Source organism: Trachypithecus francoisi, unplaced genomic scaffold, assembly GCF_009764315.1.
Source record: "Trachypithecus francoisi isolate TF-2019V2 unplaced genomic scaffold, Tfra_2.0 Lachesis_group2, whole genome shotgun sequence".
NCBI lineage: Eukaryota > Metazoa > Chordata > Mammalia > Primates > Cercopithecidae > Trachypithecus > Trachypithecus francoisi.
The window spans coordinates 128336897-128355868 of record NW_022681465.1 but is presented as its reverse complement, the minus strand read 5'-3'; the positions used below and the strand labels follow the sequence as shown (position 1 = coordinate 128355868).

General features: G+C 35.9%; 1 long non-coding RNA gene across 1 annotated transcript in view; it reads right to left on the bottom strand.

Annotated features, from left to right (window-relative positions):
- LOC117064554 overlaps positions 1 to 17579 on the bottom strand; it is a 35419-nt gene extending 17840 nt beyond the window's left edge. The window contains exons 1-2 of the long non-coding RNA XR_004429527.1: positions 17497 to 17579; positions 679 to 815 (exon numbers count right to left, since the gene is read on the bottom strand). This is a non-coding gene — a long non-coding RNA (uncharacterized LOC117064554). The remainder of the gene's footprint in view (positions 1 to 678; positions 816 to 17496) is intronic.
- Positions 17580 to 18972: the final 1393 nt, after the last annotated feature.

The window sequence follows — 18972 nt, the reverse complement described above, 5'->3', positions numbered from 1 at the left end:
AAATGTGGACACTCTGTCTTTTAACGGAAAGCTGTAGCAGTGCAGAACCTTTGCTTCTTGTCTGTAGAGACCATGCAGTGAATTTTAAGAGTAGAAGCTGACGAAATAGTAAAACAAGAAATGTTTAGAGAATATAAACTAGTCAGACCATCTGAACTTCATGAAAAAAGCAATACATTTTTAAAAGCATAATAATAGCACATGTGCCCAATCTAGGTAACACTACATATAGAAAGCTATATTACACATTATACATCTAATAATCCATATGCATGACCAGTCACATTTTTATTTCACATGTCTCCTAAAATTGCCACTTGGGTTTATCTCTAGCCACAAGCTTTTCACTATCCAATACAAACCAAAGTCTCAGAAAATAATGAAACAAGATGAAGGAGAGCTCATGCACTGGACAATAGTATATCCCCACAGAATTTGATGCCTGATCCAACTCAATGAAGTAGATATTGTTACCTGAGGCCAAGATGTTAAATAATTTTGTTCTATGCTTCTGAGTATTGGGAATCGGGTCCCAAAGACACTGATGGCATTGTAATGTGAGATCTAACCAATAAATCTCTTTCCCAAAGCAAAATCCAGCAGAGAACGTGGGCACCATTGATCTCACAAAGCCAACTAAATAGCCAAAAGGTTGAGCAATGTAAGTTATTCTATTACCTCTGTTGAATTTGGGTGATGAGTCACTCGGGTGAAGCTTTTGATATTTCCTCAGTGATCAGACTGCTTGATGGTACAGCCAAAATTCATTTAAATCCGTATTCCCTGCAGCCTCCACTCTGGCTTCTTTAGCGACCCTAAGTACAAAAAGAGAGATGCAACCAGTACAATGGCAGGGCCTTCTTGATAATGATTATAAAACCACTTATTTCCAGGAGATGCACATGCAAATAGGCTTACAAAGAGATGCTCAATCTCACTCATTATTCAAGAATAATAAATTAAGGCAAAAATTAAATGCTATTTTTACCTTAAAATTTAAACAATATGAGAATTTGAGAAAAAATTTCTCACATATGGGAGGATATATTGATGCACTCTTGTTGTTGAATCTAAATTTTAAACATGCATACATTTTGAAACAGTAATTCCCATTTTTATAAACTTAACCCTAGATAAGTGTTCAGAGATGCATACAGATGATATTACAGTGTTGAATAAGGAAGTAGCTAAATTAATTATAGTAAATCCATGCAGTGGAATGTCATGAGGATCTAGAAAGAATGAGGTAAATCTATATATATTGATATGGAAATTATCCCAATGATATTGCAAAATGAAGAAAAATAGTTTGATATTAGCAATCGCTCTCACATGATTTCCATTTCCATTCTATGATTCTCACTTGTGAAAACAGTATATACATATTTTTTTCCTTGTGTACATAGAAATTTCTGGAAGTATAAAATAGCAATAAGTCTGTGGAGTGGAACACTAAGGTAGCAGGGGCAGGGTGAAGTCAATGTGGATACAATAGGACCTTACCTTCCCACCTATTCTTTCTTTATTTGACAAAAAATGTTTACAAGAGAAGGGCAGGAGATTCTCATCTCTCTTATCTTGCCTGTGTGAAGGTGAAATTGGATGGTAAGTGTCCAGTATAAAGAGCCTGTCAGACACCAGGAACTCAGTGAATACTGGGTCCCCTATTAAAACATGACCGAGTGTGCACAAACATACACACACGCATACAACCTACCCCCTTCCACCAGCTTCTAAAACCTGATAACATAGTATATGTCTTCCATCACGGAATGTCTCCATTTCTTCAAGGTATTCTTATTTCAAAGGAGGAACGGAGAGACGGACTAGGACGAGAGTTAATTTGGCCATTGTTGTCACTCGATAGCTAGCTTATATTTTTCAAAAGAGAAAGAATCTTGTGTTTTATTTTACATTTCTAAAACAGAGAGAAATAAAATCTTCCTAGGTGCTATCTGTGACTTAGGCAAATGCTGCATCCTGCTCCCCTCTTCAATCAATCTTGAGAGAACAACTGGGGTGGGAACTTTTAAAATATACCTCTGCTGTGATTGAAAACTGCAAGAATAATGAAACTTTAAGCATAATAATGTTGAAAAAACACACAGTGAATTGTGGGGATTCTGACAGTCAGTGAGATTTACAACTCCTTTTCTCTCTCCCAAAACACAGAAACAACAAAAAACTACCTTCGGTCAGTGTTCTCCAAAACAGATGTCGCTCTCACACACCAGCAATAAAGAAATTTTGAGCAAGCTGTCACAAAGTCACATACATCACACCATTTTACTAATACTAATAATACCAAATATAAAAATAGAAATTAAAACAGATGACATTTAAAATACACAGAAAATCAAATTTCTAGTATTTTTTCCCATATCCAATGGGTTCCTGTTCCAAATAACTCATTAAGAAATAACTATCGTGCTGTCTCTTACACAATTATAAAAGTCACATCCCTAAAATATTACAACTTAATCTACTCAACCAGCGAAAACTTTTGAGACAACTTTTACTGCTAAAATGCCTCCTTAGAAAGCGTAGTGAAACAAAATTAATTTGAGGAAATTAATTATTATTCTTTCAATTTGGAGGGGCTGGATACTATTGTGAGTGCTCTCTAGATGCTAAGCATTGTCAAGAGCCTTAAAAAATTTTGACTTTTAATTTTTCCAACCACTCTGGGTGGTTGACCTTATTCCATCTTACAGTTACAGAAACTGAGAATTAAAGCAGCCCAAGATTAACTAGTTAGAAACTGGTAAGATATCATATCGGAATCTTACTTTAACTCATTCCAAATCCAAACACTTAATCAGTCTATTTACTGCTTAGAAAAGGAAAACATTATGTGTAAAAAAAATGTGTAATGTGGTTACAGAATCTGAAATTATGAAATATTATGTGGTCAAAAAGATAAGCAGTTTGAGAGCTGGGTCTTCTCTCATTCCATATCTGCGAGCTTTATCACTTAAAGAAAGATTTTTCTGTAGCTAACAATAAAATAGGACTCCACCTGTATTTAGCACCAGGTACACTATCCCTTAAGAACTTTGGTAGGAAAGGTTTGCAAGCTTGTCCAACCTGCAGCCTGTGGGCTGCATGTGACCCAGGACAGTTTTGAATGCAACCCAACACAAATTGGTAAACTTTCTTAAAACATTATAAGATTGTTTGTGATTGTTAATGTTAGCGTATTTTATGTGTGGTCAAAGACAATTCTTCTTCCATTGTGGCCCAGGGAAGCAAAAGATTGGACACCCTTGGTTTAGGAAAAACATTTTCCACAAATTTAAAGTTGTCTCTTCATAACTTTCTATTACTTTATTTAAAGTGAAAATAAAACCCACATAGATTTTTTTAAAATTAAATCTGTGTGTATGATTTGTGTGAGAATTCTTTTTTAAATAATTTACTCTGTGGCACTGGTTCTCAATGGGGGAAGATTTTGGCTTCCAAGGACATTTGGCAATGTCTTGAGACAGTTTTGGCTGTCACCACCAGGGTAGGGATGCTCCTGGCATCTAGTGGGTAGAGGCCAGGGATGTTGTTAAATGCTCTACAGTGCACAGGATGGTCCTCTACAACAAATAATTATCCTTCCCCAAATGCCAATAAACATCCTTCCCCAATTGTGCCAGGTTGAGAAACCTCACTCTAAGGAAATAATCAATGATATTGTCAAAAATAAATATCCAGATGTGTTCATCACAGCACTATTTGTGATTGTTTAATAATGAGATATTAAATACAGTACATTTATTTGTTAGAACACTGTAGCCATTTAAAATTACGTTGGCCGGGCACGGTGGCTCATGCCTGTAATCCCAGCACTTTGCAAGGCTTAGCTGAGCAGATCACCAGGTCAAGAGATCGAGACTATCCTGGCCAACATGGTGAAACCCTGTCTCTACTAAAAATACCAAAAATTAGCTGGGCATGGTGGCACGTGCCTGTAGTCCCACCTACTCAAGAGGCTGAGGCAGGAGAATCACTTGAACCCGGAAGGCGGAGGTTGCAGTGAGCCAAGGTAGTGTCACTGCAATCCAGCCTGGGTGACAGAGTGAGACATCATCTCAAAAAAAATAAAATAAAATGATGTTGCAGAAGAATATTTAACAACATGAAGAAATGTACATGAATTTACATGTCCTAAATTAGTATGTTTGGTATGGTTATAGTATTATAAAAGTATATATTTACTTACATACATCATGGAAAATATTTTGAAAGAATATTGACCAAAATATTCATAATGTCTGTTGCTGAAAGGAGATCCTATAAAATAATATCCATGATCAATGTCATTAAAAATATTGACACACTTATCCTGAGGAGGAAAAGCACAGTGGATCTAAGCTATCATCTCAAAATCAAAGCCTTCTCGACATATAACATTTTGTAACCTCTCTTTTCAGAACATGTCAGTGGAAGAGTTTTATTTCCTGACATTAAGTTCCTTAATGATAGAAGAGGGGAGCAGCAGGTGTTTCTCACCAGGTGCCTTCGTGATGGAAGCAGATAGAGTTCACTGGAATATTTTTGTTCAAAGCCAAAATAGCACCTACTATTCTCATGCCTTGTCTTTAAAAGGCTTCATTGTTACACTATGATTCAAAAGTAAAATTACTCTCTTGCACCCACTCCAAGAACAGTACGATCATGACACTCTGCAAACTTAATAGATGTTTGAAACATCATGAACATCACATATCCCCATATCAGAATGTTGTATGAGTAGGAGGCATTATGATATCATCTGCTGTGCAGCCTTTTAACTTCCTATTGCAATTCAGAAATATTATTGGTGTCCCTCCAGAAACACATCCTTTATTTTAGTGACCAATAGCCTCATTGTGAATAAGCCAAAAAAGAAAATAAAATGAAAGGGCAATAAGTCTTCACAAATACTACAATGTTATATAAACCAAAAAAAAAAAAAAAAAAAAACCTGATAAGAGAAAGTTTGCTCACCAATATACTTGAACTTCTTATCTGCACCAGCCAGAGAAAGGAAACAGGAAGAGGTGAGGGATAAAGGGAGAGAGGAAAAGAGGACTATCTATTATTTACAAAGGAGCAAAGATTATATAAAATAAAATGTCCTTGCTTATATTCATCTAAAAGAGGTCCAAATAGCTTACAGTTACCCATGGTACAAAGACCATTTCTTCTATTCTGAAATATTAAATAAGAACAATAATTTCTTAGTGGCTCCAGAAAAGAGAAAGTACTTTTGTTATAATTGTTCATCCATTACATTACATATTATGTAAAATCATTGAAAGCACATTCACTATCTGACTCAAGATCATAAAATAATCACATGTACATGCCTTTATTTCCTTCCTAAAATCTTAGGGAAATACCAAAAAACACATATTTTTTTAAACACTAACAAACTCTGGAAAATAGAAAATCATTTCATCAGTGAGCCAAACTTTGAAGAAATTTCTGAAAAGCAGAGAGCAAATAGAATAAAATTGACAGAAGAGTGAGTCCAAGTAAGAGAGACAATCAAAGAGAAACAAAAGAGAGGGGCACTACAGAGCCACTTTTCCCAGTGGTGAGACAACAAAACTCCAAGTTTAGAGTCAACAAGAACTGGAAGGAGCAGCAGGACATGAAGCAGCCCTCAAGGTAATTAACGAGTGGGCCAGTTTCCAGCCAACATCTGTGTGTACAGACAGGCTGATTGTAACATGCATCCCAGATAGAACATAGTGAAAAACAGTTCTCTAAACCTATGCTGTCCAATATGGTAACACACGAGTGGCTAGTGGCTTCCGTATTAGACAGAACAGCCACAGAACATTTCTATTATAGCAGAAAATTTGATTACATGCCACTACTCTAAACAAAGTGGGAGGTCTGGTGATAGTAGCAAGAGTAGAGAAGGACACACAGGAGAGGAACTGAAAAAGGAATTTTCCTGTCCTAATCACAGGGCCTAGAAATGAAGCAGAAATGAGCTGAGTGCGGACATACAGAGGGGAAAAGGCAGCGCTGTGCAAAACTAAAATGAATTTTTTTTTCCTCTTCAAGTAAAAGGCAGCAAGAATTACAGTAGTTAAGAGGATGGCCTCTGGAGCCTGAATGACTAGTGGTATTCATATTTATAGTTATACAGCCTTAACACATTAAATGCATAAGGTAGAACAAGTGAATTAAAGCCCTTGGTACATGTTTTCTTATCTGTTATATCAAATAATAGTCTCTACCTCACAGAATTGTGGGAGTATTAGTTAATTTATATAAAACACCCAACAAGTGTTTGCTATTGCGATTGCTATATTACCACAATAAATTATTCTATACTCAGAGCAAAGCCACCCTTAATTTGACAGAAGTAGAGAGCATGAGATTGGTACCCACCCTCCATGCATCCTAAGAAGATAACCTATGCCCTGTACACATTATTTACAAAGAGTTAGCTGGTAGTTAGTCCTCCCGATCCTGTGACAGTCCTGTTTCTTAAACAAGCTAACAAAACTGTGGAGGACTCACGTGCCATCTAGTCTTTTAATCAACTTTATCTTTTATGTATAAATTTGAAAAAAAACAAACTCCAGACATCTGAGGACAACAAGAACATGAAAGAGAAAGATAAAAATAAACATTAAAACTAACTTTAGAGGAAATAGGCATTATATAAGCAACATAAGATAAAAAAAAAAAAAACAGACTTTGACACTTAAGATATTTTGTAAGTAAAACAACAAAGCACTATCTTAAAAGGTAATCAATATTGTACTGGAAATTGAAGACATGATTGCAAAAGAAAAAAGAAAAAAATGCAGAATGTCAAGAGAAGACAAGTAGTAGAATACTTATATCTTGTTTTCAGAAAGATACAAGTATTAAACACTTTTAAAGTTTTAGAAAACTAGGTTAAAATGTATTCATTAAAATTTAAGAGGAACTACTAAAATTAATGTGATCTAAAACAATAAAATGACAATAAGGAAAAAATTTACTTAGTAAAATATAAGACAGAAGAAAAGGAAATATAGGTAAACAGAAACATTAAGTATGAAGGAAATAATAACCCTCTATGTGTCAGGAATCACTATATATGTAACCAAACTATATTCTTCTAACAAGAAAATATATATATAATTAAGTTTTATATAGCTATATGCTATATAAAAAAAAAAGGTTGACTACAAGGTGTGCACAAAGGTATACCTATAAGTGCAAACAAAATGAAAGCAAGTATGGTAAAACAAATATTAGATATAGAATTCAAGGCAGAAGGTATTAAATGAACTAGAGCAAGCTGTTTCATTTTAGTAAAAATTACATTACACCCAAAAAGCAAACAAACAGGAAAAAGAAAATTTATGCTCCTAATAACACAAAGTAAAGATATATAAATGAATAAACACTAAAAATATAAGCACTCATAAACATTATAATAATGTTGAGACTTCATATACTTAATTTAAAATGACATATCAAGTAATCAAATATTGCAAAAGGTCATAAAATACTTCAGTAAAAATAAGTTTCTTATATCTAAGAAATAGAGCATATATAATCTTTTTGAATGCCCTTAAAACATTTACAAAAATTAATCATATTTTTGAACTCTTACTGAAGCCATAATTTGCAAGAAGTAGAGATCATTTTGCCGTTACCTCATAATATAATAGAAATTAATAATCTTTTAATATTGGTAAAGGAAAAATAAATTTTCCATAAAAAAGTAGATCTCCCATACAGAATTTCAAATAACTTATGTAGACACTGCCCCACCAAGGAGCTTAACTCTCCACCATTTAAGTGTAAGCTGCACTTAGTGACTTGCTTACGAAGAACAAGAGTATGAGGACAAAGGACATTATTTTTCAAAACTATCAAAATTCAAATAAAGTGTAGAAATCTATTAACAGTAATGTACTGATGTTGGTTCCTTAGTTGTAACAAATGTACCACAGTAATGTAAAATGTTAACAATAGGAAAAACATACTATTCTGGGAAAAAAGAACCATTCGGGTACATAGGCATAGTCTGAGCCATAGTATCAATTGGGTTTCTAGGCTTTATTGTATGAGCTCACCATATATTTACAGTTGGAATAGATGTGGATACACGAGCCTATTTTACCTCTGCCACTATAATCATTGCAATCCCAACTGGCGTTAAAGTCTTTAGCTGACTTGCCACGCTACACGGAGGAAATATTAAGTGATCAGCCGCAATACTCTGAGCCCTAGGCTTTATTTTCCTCTTTACCGTAGGAGGTCTGACCTAATTTACTCTGACTAATTTAGCCGCGTACCAGCGGCTAGTACGCCCCTTAAATTGTCTGCCTGAGAAAACTTGATGCTGGCCGGGCGCGGTGGCTCAAGCCTGTAATCCCAGCACTTTGGGAGGCCGAGATGGGCAGATCACGAGGTCAGGAAATCGAGATCATCCTGGCTAACACGGTGAAACACCGTCTCTACTAAAAAAAAAAAAAAAAAAAAAAAAAAAACAACAAACTAGCCGGGCGAGGTGGCGGGCGTCTGTAGTCTCAGCTACTCGGGAGGCTGAGGCAGGAGAATGGCGTGAACCCGGCAGGGGGAGCTTGCAGTGAGCTGAGATCTGGCCACTGCACCCCAGTCTGGGTGACAGAGCGAGACTCCGTCTCAAAAAAAAAAAAAAAAGAGTATGGAAAGGAAGAAAAGGTAAATTTACACTGGAGATCCTGACAAGTGCTACCTCAGTCAGATTTTAACATGATACAAGAAGAATGGCACTTCATCTCTGTGATTTTCTTTCCTTCCTGCATGTTAATCATGGAAAAAAAATACTTCAAACCCAAAATAAGGGATATGCTACAAACAACAACAACAAAATAACCTGACTGACCTCAAAGCTATTAAAGTTATTAAAAATTAGAAGACTGAGAAACTCTCACAAACCAGACGAAGCCAAAGAGACATGTAAAGTGATATCTTGGATGGGATCCTGGAACAGACAAAGGACATTATTTTTCAAAACTATCAAAATTCAAATAAAGTGTAGAAATCTATTAACAGTAATGTACTGATGTTGGTTCCTTAGTTGTAACAAATGTACCACAGTAATGTAAAATGTTAACAATAGGAAAAACTGGGTGAGGTGTATATGAGAACTCTCTGTACTATCTTTGCAATATTTCTGTAAATCTAAAAGTATTTTGAAATAAAAATTTTATTTAAATAAAATTAATTTTAAAATATAGCAAAATCAGTTCAAGAAAGAAAGACCTATTTGATTTCATTCATATGAAATTCTAGCAAATGCAAAGCTATAGAACTAAAACATCAGAACAACGCTTGCCTCCGGAAGTGTAATGGATCGAGTGGGACAGGGCATGAGGAAACGTTATGGGATCATGATAATATTCCATATCTTGATTTGGATTTGGATTACACAGCAATATTCATTTGTCAAAATTCAGTGAAGACACACTTAAGAGTTGGGCATTTCATTGCATATAACTTTTAAATTGTGGCCAGGCGCGGTGGCTCATGCCAATAAACCCAGCACTTTGGGAGGCTGAGGTGGGCAGATCACTTGAGGTCAGGAGTTCAAGACCAACTTGGTCAACATGGCAAAACCCCATCTCTACTAAAAGTACAAAAATTAGCTGGGCATGGTAGCATACACCTGTAATCCCAGCTACTAGGTAGGCTAAGGCAGGAGAATTGCTTGAACCCAGCGGGCGGAGGTTGCAGTGAGTCAAAATTGTGCCACTGCACTCCAGCCTGGGCCACGGAGCGAGACTCTATCTCAATAAATAAATAAATAAATAAACATGTAAATGAATATTGAACTGTAGTTAATGATATGCATGATGAAATATGTAGAGAGAAATATACTGAAATCTGCAATTTACTTTGAAATTTATGCAAAAAATAATATGGCTTAATGCATAGATAGAGCAATGAGTAGGCAAATAGCTGTGTAGTAAGCAAGTACAATAAAATGTTAATGGTAGAATTTAGGTGATGGGAATATGTGTGTTTATTCGCAAATATTTCCAAATCATGTGTGTTCATAATAAAATATTATAAAAACAGAAATTAAGGACAATTTAGAATTAAACTACGCTAACCATCAAAAACTATGCTGGTAAAGTAAAGGAAAAAGATCATTAAAAGTTCAAGGAATTAAGAGAGCAGATGTTGAAGGACAGTAACTGGATTTGCCAAGCATGATAATAGGCACTGAAGTCATAAGAAAGACAGTGCAATAAGGTAGGGACATTATGGGGAAAAGAGATTATGCATTTCCAGAAGGAGCAGGGGTTTTTATAAGAAAGACAGGGTTCTGGTCTAGAAGAGGTAATACAGAATGAGTATACAAATCCTACCATGTACTTGAGGTACATGGAGCAGGAGGCAAGAGGAAAATACAGTCTTTTTTTAAGAGCATTGAACCCACAGAATACACAGGTTTCGATCACAATAAGAAAAGAACATGATGCAAAGAAGAGAGGAGACACAGGACACTTTACTGATCAACAGTGCAGGTCCAGAAGATACAGGAAGCTTTGGGATTCTAACAACGAGGTGTTGGCAATGTACAGACTGCTCTACAGATGACAAAAATGGGGGTGATAATGAAAATCCAGGAAGATTTTGCCTTACTAGAGATTACTAAAGTAAATACAGATGTGTGGCATCGTGAAATTAACCCTTAGTCTCGTAGAAGAAAGAGAGTGATCAGATACAGTATTGTGGACTGAAATGTTCAGGGAAAAAATTCAAACCTCACTCCTCTCTCAGACAGCATCTAAGGATACAGCTAAAAAGAAGCTGAAGAGGCCAGGCGCGGTGGCTCATGCCTGTAATCCCAGCATTTTGGGAGGCTGAAGTGGGCGGATCATGAGGTCAGGAGTTCGAGACCAGCATGGTCAATATAGTGAAACCCCGTCTCTACTAAAAATACAAAAATGAGCCAGACGTGGTGGCAGGTGCCTGTAGTCCCAGCTACTCAGGAGGCTGAGGCAGGAGAATGGCTAGAACTCCAGGAGGTGGAGGTTGCAATGAGCCAAGATCAAGCCACTGCACTCCAGCCTGGGTGACAGTGAGACTCCCTCTCCAAAAAAAAAAAATGGCATGCATTTTTTAAAATCAGAAAATAATAGAAAACTAATCAAATTTCAAAAATGTAGACTAATAAAATGGAAGCCTGGTTCTTTGTAAAAATTAACAGAATTACTTACTTCTGGAACCCATTATCAAAAAATGAAAAAAGAAAACGTCGAATAACCATTATTAATCATGAAAAAGAAAACGTAACTGGAAATTCAAAGTATTTCTGGTTTTCATTTTTGAAAAATGCCAAATATGTACAAAGATAGAAAGAACAGAACAATAAAACTTAATGTACCCATTAACCAGCTTCAGTAATTACTATGGCTTATTTTGTTCATTGCTATCTGCCATCCACTCCCTGCAGCCTGTATTATTTTGAAGCATATGTCAGACATCAAACCATTTCAGCTGTAAATATTCCATGTGTATCACTAAAAGGTAGTATCTCTTTTTAAAGACAACACTATATCATCATCACAGATTCAGTGTTCATATTTAAGTTTTCATATTTTTTAGTTCTTATAATTTTCTTGGTTTGTTTAAACCAGAATCCAAATAAGAGCCATACATGACAATTGGTTGATATTCTTCTAGGTCTCTTCTAATGTATAGCTTTCCCTTCTCTCTTTAGCTCTTGCTTTTCCCCTATAAATTTTGTTCTTGTTGTTGTTGTTGTTGTTCTTGAAGAAATGGTGTCTTTTATCCTGTGGTTTGCTTACAGTTTGGATTTTGTTGATTATATCCTGCAGTGCTGTTTAACATATTCTTATATATTCTTCATTTGCTGAATATTAGTAGTTACATCTAGATGGTTCATAAGATTCAAATTCCATTATTTGATAAGACAACTTCATAGATGACATTGTGAACTTCCATCAAGAGCTAACCATTTCTGTTTCTGTGATGTAGCAGCCATTGATAATCATTGCCTAGCCAATTAATTCATTGGGGTGAAAAAATGACATTTTATTTATATTACCAGAAAAATTATCAGAAAACAATCTGTACAGCCTCATGCCAATAAATCAAAAACTCTAAATAAAATAAAAACTTCTCTTGGAACATGTTTTATGAATATTGAATCTGCAATCAGTAAAAAACTTTAACAAACTACTTACCATACAAAGAATTAAAAAGATAATTATGAAACACTCATGTTTTAGGGACACATTTTCCTAAACTTTCAAGGAACAGATAATTCCTTTGTCATAAATTGTCTCAGACCATAGAAAAAGATGAAAAACTTCACAGTTCATTTTATGAAGCAATACTAATTTGGATATGAAACTCATTGAGTATAATAAAAAGGAAATTATAAATCAGTTTCATTTGTGAGGATTAAAAAATATTAACAAAGTGAATCCAGCAATATATTACAATAATTTAACATAATAACCAACTGGAGTAGAACCAGAAGTGCAGACATGGCTTAACATTGGAAAACAATTTCGGTAAAACAAAAACAGATGGCTATCCTCCCTCACTTCAATTATTTGACATTGTTCTGGGGGTTCCAACTGGCACAATAAATATGTAAAGTTGTTTAGTATTTGAAGATGATATGATTGTATGTAAGAAAAAATCCAAGATTCCAAATGAAAAACTTGTTACCAAAAAAAGCAAATACAACTAAGTAGGCTGGATATAAAATTAATATACAAAAATTGATGGCTTTAATATCGAAAAACAATAACTACTTCTAATGAATAATGGAATAAAGTACCAAAAAATCAATAGCAATAAAAAGTAAATCTCCAAGAATAAATATTGTAAGTAAATAATTAACAAGATCTAAATAACAAACAGATTTAAATACTCTTGAGGGATCTAAAATGATAAATAAATCAAAGTATAACATATTCCTAGATAGGAAGACTCAACATTAATAGAAATGTTATTTCTCCTTAATCTATAAATGTAGGGAAATCTTAACTACAAGATTTATATGACATAATAAACACACAAGAGTACTAGGAAAAAAAAATCTGGGTTAGAAAAAAAATCAGAGTATAACAGGGACGAGCCCAAAGAGGAATTAAACATTACAAAGCCAAAATAACTAAAACTGTGTGGCAACAGCACATGAAGAGATAATCAAGAAAGTGCAAGAATGAACCCAAAAGCACACAGAAATTTATATTATGGGCACCTCAAAGCAGCAAGGAAAAGGTGACTGATGCAATAAGGAGGGCTGGGACGACTAGATAGCCATTTGGAAAACTGCTTCTGTCTTACACCTAGATAAATTCCAAAAAGATTAAAGATTTTCTGAAATATAAAAGTGTTTGAAAAAGCCATTTGCAAATCCTTTCAAAATTTCAAACTGGGAAAGATGTGTTTATACAATTGGTTGATATTCTTCTAGGTCTCTTCTAATGTATAGGCTTCCCTTCTCTCTTTAGCTCTTGCCTTTCCCCTATAAATTTTGTTGTTGTTGTTGTTGTTGTTGTTGTTGTTGCTGTTGTTGAAGAAATGGTGCCTTTTATCCTGTGGTTTGCTTACAGTCTGGATTTTGTTAATTATATCCATGCATATCCAGCATTGACAGTACCTCTCCTCCAGCACCTTTGCCAAAACAATGTGTGAATTATTTTCACTATACTCATAGGTCAAAACTAATATTTCAACATTGTTTAAATTCATGCTATTTATTTTCAGTTAAGATTCTGCTTTCATTTCGGAAAAAAAAAAGACTATTTTCCATATTTTATGTTGTAAGTATACACAAAGTTTTGATTACGGTAGCAATACTCCCCAAAATGGAGTTAGTCTAAGCTGGGTCCAGAACCCAGTCCTATTGCTTCTTCAATATGTGTCTTTGCAGAAATTAATGTCACTGACCTCGGGCATCTTTACCTACAAAAGAGTACTAGTAATATCTACTTCACAGGGTTTTTGTTGGAAAGAAAATGAGATCGCAATTGTGAAGTTCTGGGCACACAGAGTAGGGACTTCATGTGTGTTAATGTTTTTTATGTCTTTTCTTCCCTTGCCCTCATACCTGGAGAACAGACAGTTCCATTCTTTCAAAGAGCAAGCTGATCTGGATAGCTAAGAGAACCTACTCATTCTACAAATGGTGAAACTGAGGCCATGCAGAGACATTTCTAGAGAAACATCCCACACAGACACGGACAATGACAGTTTCCTCTCTTCCCCCAGACATAGCCAAAACCACAAATCATTGCAAAAACCTCAAACTCCAAACCTCAACAGGGTTTTTGGTTGATTTCCCATGTCCTGTGAAATCCCATATAGCCACAAGATATCCAAGGTAATAATCCAAGTGTTAGAAAACAGCCACTTTTTTTTTTTGTCTAGATTGTGTCCTTTTGAGAACTGCAGAACTAACTGCTTAAGCAAGTTTGGAAGAGTTAATGCTGAGAATGTCTCTTGGACACAGCACAAGGGCTCCACCTTCAGCTTTAGAGTGAAGAGGAATTTCTCAAAAATTCCACTGTCAGAGTCCTAAGAAAGCAGACCTGAAATATAATCTCTTCTCATAAAATTGAAACGACACAACCTTTCACTTTTAAATATTTCAGTCCTGAATATTTATCTACTGCCCACAGGTGAAATGAAGAGTCTTATGATGTGCAATATTGATATTATAATGACAAGATTTAAAAATGTATTACAGTTTCCTTAAATTCTTCAGAACGTACATTTTCATGTCATTTTCTTCATAGTTGCAGTAAAGCCTGATCAGCTCTTTCAATCCAGTTCTCCTATGGTTTCACTCAATTGGATTTAAGTTCTTCTAATAAAGAAAAAGGTTAATTCTTGCCCAGTAGATTTATTTATAAATTACCAGTGGGTTTTGAATATTCCAGTAAATACACTGCAGTTTTTGGAAGAGCATTTCTATATTGACAAAGGGAAGCAAAATTCAGTTCTATTCAAGGATGCTGACTGGACCTTGAACATTAAAATCTACCAGTGGGCAGTGGTAAGGAATACAGCACCTAAACACAAACTTCCAAGAGATTCCCATAATTTCACAGAAAGAAACTCACAAGTCTAAGTTGAATTCTATATAATTACATTACAGAATGGAAGATAACCTTTTTTCAGCTACATATTTTACAGTAATATATTTTTTAAAAGGTGACGAAGTGCCAATTTCTGTACAAATTGTGGCATGTAAGAGGGAAATTAGTCATTTTTCTACATTAAAATTAGTAGATATGGATTATAAGCAAATGTAAATACAGACAGACACAGATTGAATCTTTCAAATTCTGATCATAAGTGTAAACTTGTTGCTAATTTTCACCATCTTTTTTCCTCTATCATGCTCTCAGATTTCTATGTCTTAGTGAAAAGTCATAGATATTCAGGGTTATAGAACTGTGTCCCAGTAAAGAAAACTGGAAAATTAAACTTACGTCTTAAACCCCAGAAAGTTTCTACATGCCTTCTAATGGTTTCTTGAATTCTTATCTTTTTTTCTCATTGGATTGCTTACAAAACTGGAGTCAGAGGTTGCCACAAAGAAATGTGATTTTTTTGTGTCCCAAAGACACTGAAATGAGATTACCACCTCACCAAAGCAAGGACTGAAACCAAGTCTAAACTTCTGTTTTTTTCAACACTCAGTTTTCAAAGTCCTTGCCCGTCTAAAGTTTCTTTTGTAACGGTGGGCAGTTAAAATGTGTAGTGTAATTTCTATGCACTTAGCACCATGATAAGTATTCTTAAAATGTATTCTAATCTTCATAATGACCCAGTGACAGTTGTTTTAGGATTCCTCATTTTATCATTAAGTAACCAAAGCATAAAAAAGTTAAATAAGCCCAAAGTTGTGTTGGTGCACCAGCAGGCCGAAACTCTTACTCCCTATCCTCTCTACATATATCAACCACGACAACCCTGACATTAACCCCATATGTAGGTGACTATCAAAACAAATACTTTTTGAGGCCAGGTGTGATGGCTCAGCACTCAGGGAGTGCTGTAATCTCAGCACTTAGGGAGGCCAAGGAGGGCGGATCACCCGAGATCAGGAGTTCCAGACCAGCCTGGCCAACATGGTGAAACCCCATCTTTACTAAAAATACAAAAATCAGCCAGGCATGGTGGCATGTGCCTGTAATCCCAGCTACTAGGGAGGCTGAGGCAGGAGAATCACTTGAACGCGGGAGGTGGAGGTTGCAGTGAGCCGAGATCGTGCCACTGAACTCCAGCCTGAGTAACAGAGCAAGACTCAAAAAAAGAAAAAAAAAGAAAATACTTTTTGAGCGATTTCTATTTGATAGACATTATGCCTTATGAAAATGAAGCACAGAAATGTTAAGTGAGCTGCCTAAGATACCAGGGCAACTTCACAAAAGTTGGAACTAGAAGTCATCTGCTGAATCTTGACCCTGAAGAGCAAGCAGAAAGATTCAAAGTGAACGGGCTCTGGAATCAGACATGTCTGCATTCAAATCCCAGCTTCACCACAACCAGCTATGTAATCTAGGTTGAGTTACCCAACATTACTATTCCTCAATTTTCTCTTCAGTTAGTTGAAAAGAATAATAGCATGCCAAATTTTTATGAGGATTACAGCTACCATATAAAAAGAATCTGGTACAAAGTATGGATGCACACAAGTTCTTTATCATTTCAGAAGAACTAGGATCTCTTAGGCATTGTCCTCACAGTGAACAATTATTATAGGCATCTTAACTTTATTGACCTTGGCTTTTCCACTTGCCCAAACATAACAAATTTACTACCCTAAAAGAATTAGCTTTGACCATGCCTGTCCCCAAGTATCTAATGAAAATATTGGTGTAGGTACAAAATAAATGCCCTTATTCTTTCCTCTTCCACCTCCTCTCTCTCACTCTGTCTCTCTCTCTCTCACACACACACACACATACACACACACACAGTGTCTCAGTGCAAATAGAACCATCAATAAGATTAAAATGTTTCACTCGATGGAAACAAGAGAAAAAATACAAACTCTAAAGAAAGATGCTGAATTGCCATCTTTCTAAGGATAGAAGAATACCTCATAATGACAAATTGTTAGGCTTATTTATTTTGATTTTTGATTTTTAAAAATTATTATTTTTAAATTATTTTGATTTTTAAAAATTGAAAAATCATGTTAATGCCTTTTAAAACATTCTCCTCTCTAACTTCATGCTTAATGTGAAATACATACACATCATACACCTTATTAGTAAGATATTCATTACTGAACTAATATAAAGGAAAGGTTATTAACCTCCTGAAATACCTTATCAAGATCATTCTTTAGGAGAAAAGTCCTAAACTATGTAAACAATTCAATTTTTCCCTACATCACGGCTCATCCAATTAATGCAGGATCCTTCTTCTCAGTCACTTTGCAAGCCAGGAACCCCCTAAACAGCAACACCCCATCTGGGTCTCACTCAGCCACACTGGCATGCCATAGCTCACCTGTGTTATAGCTTGTACCCATGTTAAGCAGTTCCTGAGCTCTTGCACCATGCCCAAGAAGAATGAGGATACACGGGACACTGAAGGGAGAAGAGGGAAGAGAAGAATTTTATTGAGTAATGAAAATGGCTTTCAGCAGAGAGGGAATGCAGGGGTGCGGGGACATGGTTCCCGTGTGTGGCTGGGTCTGGGGCCCTTTATGGACTCAGAATCTGGAGTGTATGCTGATTGGTCTGTGAGTATGCAAAAAAGGTTAAAGCAAAGACACCATCCAAAGGTGAGCACAACAGTGTAGAAAACCATTTAGGAAAAGGTAGGTATATGTAAAATAGATGAAGGGTGGGGACCAATCAGAGGAAAGCACACCAAACAGGAAGACAAATTCTCAATCTGGTCTGAGGAACTAACTTGTAGCTTGGCTTTCAGGCTTTAAACTCTTTGGCTTGGAGGTGGGGTTTCACTAGAATCCTACCCCTATTTGTCTATGCATTTGGCTGTCTCCTGCTGCTCTCACAATTTTAGAGCTTTGTTGAGGAAAAAGTCAAACTCTGCTGAATCTTGTTATGTAAAATATATGAAGAGATTTATTCTGAGCCAAATGTGAAGACCATAACCCATGACACAGCTATTACCAAGAAAGGGGTCCCGACCCAGACTCCAAGAGAGGGTTCTTGGAGCTTGCACAAGAATTCAGGGTGAATCCACAGAGTAAAGTGAAAGCAAGTTTACTAAGAAAGTAAAGAAATAAAAGAATGGCTGCTCCATAGGCAGAGCAGCCCGAGGGCAGCTGGTTCCCCCTTTTTATGGTTATTTCTTGATTATATGCTAAACAAGGGGTGGATTATTCATAAGTTTTCCAGGAAAGAAATGGGCAGTTCCCAGAACTAAGGGTTCTTCCCCTTTTTAGACCATATAGGGTAACTGCTTGACATTGCCCTGGCATTTGTAAACTGTCATGGCACTGGTGGGAATGTAGCAGTGAGGACGACCTTGAGGTCACTCTTGTTGCCATCTTCATTTTGGTGGGTTTTAGCCAGCTTCTTTACTACAGTCTGTTTTATCAGCAAGGTCTTTAGGACCTGTATCTTGTGCTGACCTCCTACCTCATCCTGTAACTAAAAATGCCTTAACCTCCTGGAAATGCAACCCAGTAGGTCTCAGTCTTATTTTACCCAGCCTCTATTCAAGATGGACTTGCTCTAGTTCAAACACCTCTGACACAGCCTCAGGAGGTTCTGAGAACATATGCCCAAGGTGGTTAGGTCACAGCTTGAATTTATACATTTTAGAGAGACTTAAGACATAAGACATTAATACATGTAAAGTATACATTGGTTCTGCCCCATAAGGAGGGACAGCTTGCAGTGGGGTCTCACAGAACATAGGTAGACTCAAAGATTTTCAGATTGGCAATTGTTTGAAAGAGATAAGTTATTATCTAAAGACCTAGAATCAATAGAGAGGAGTGTTTGGGTT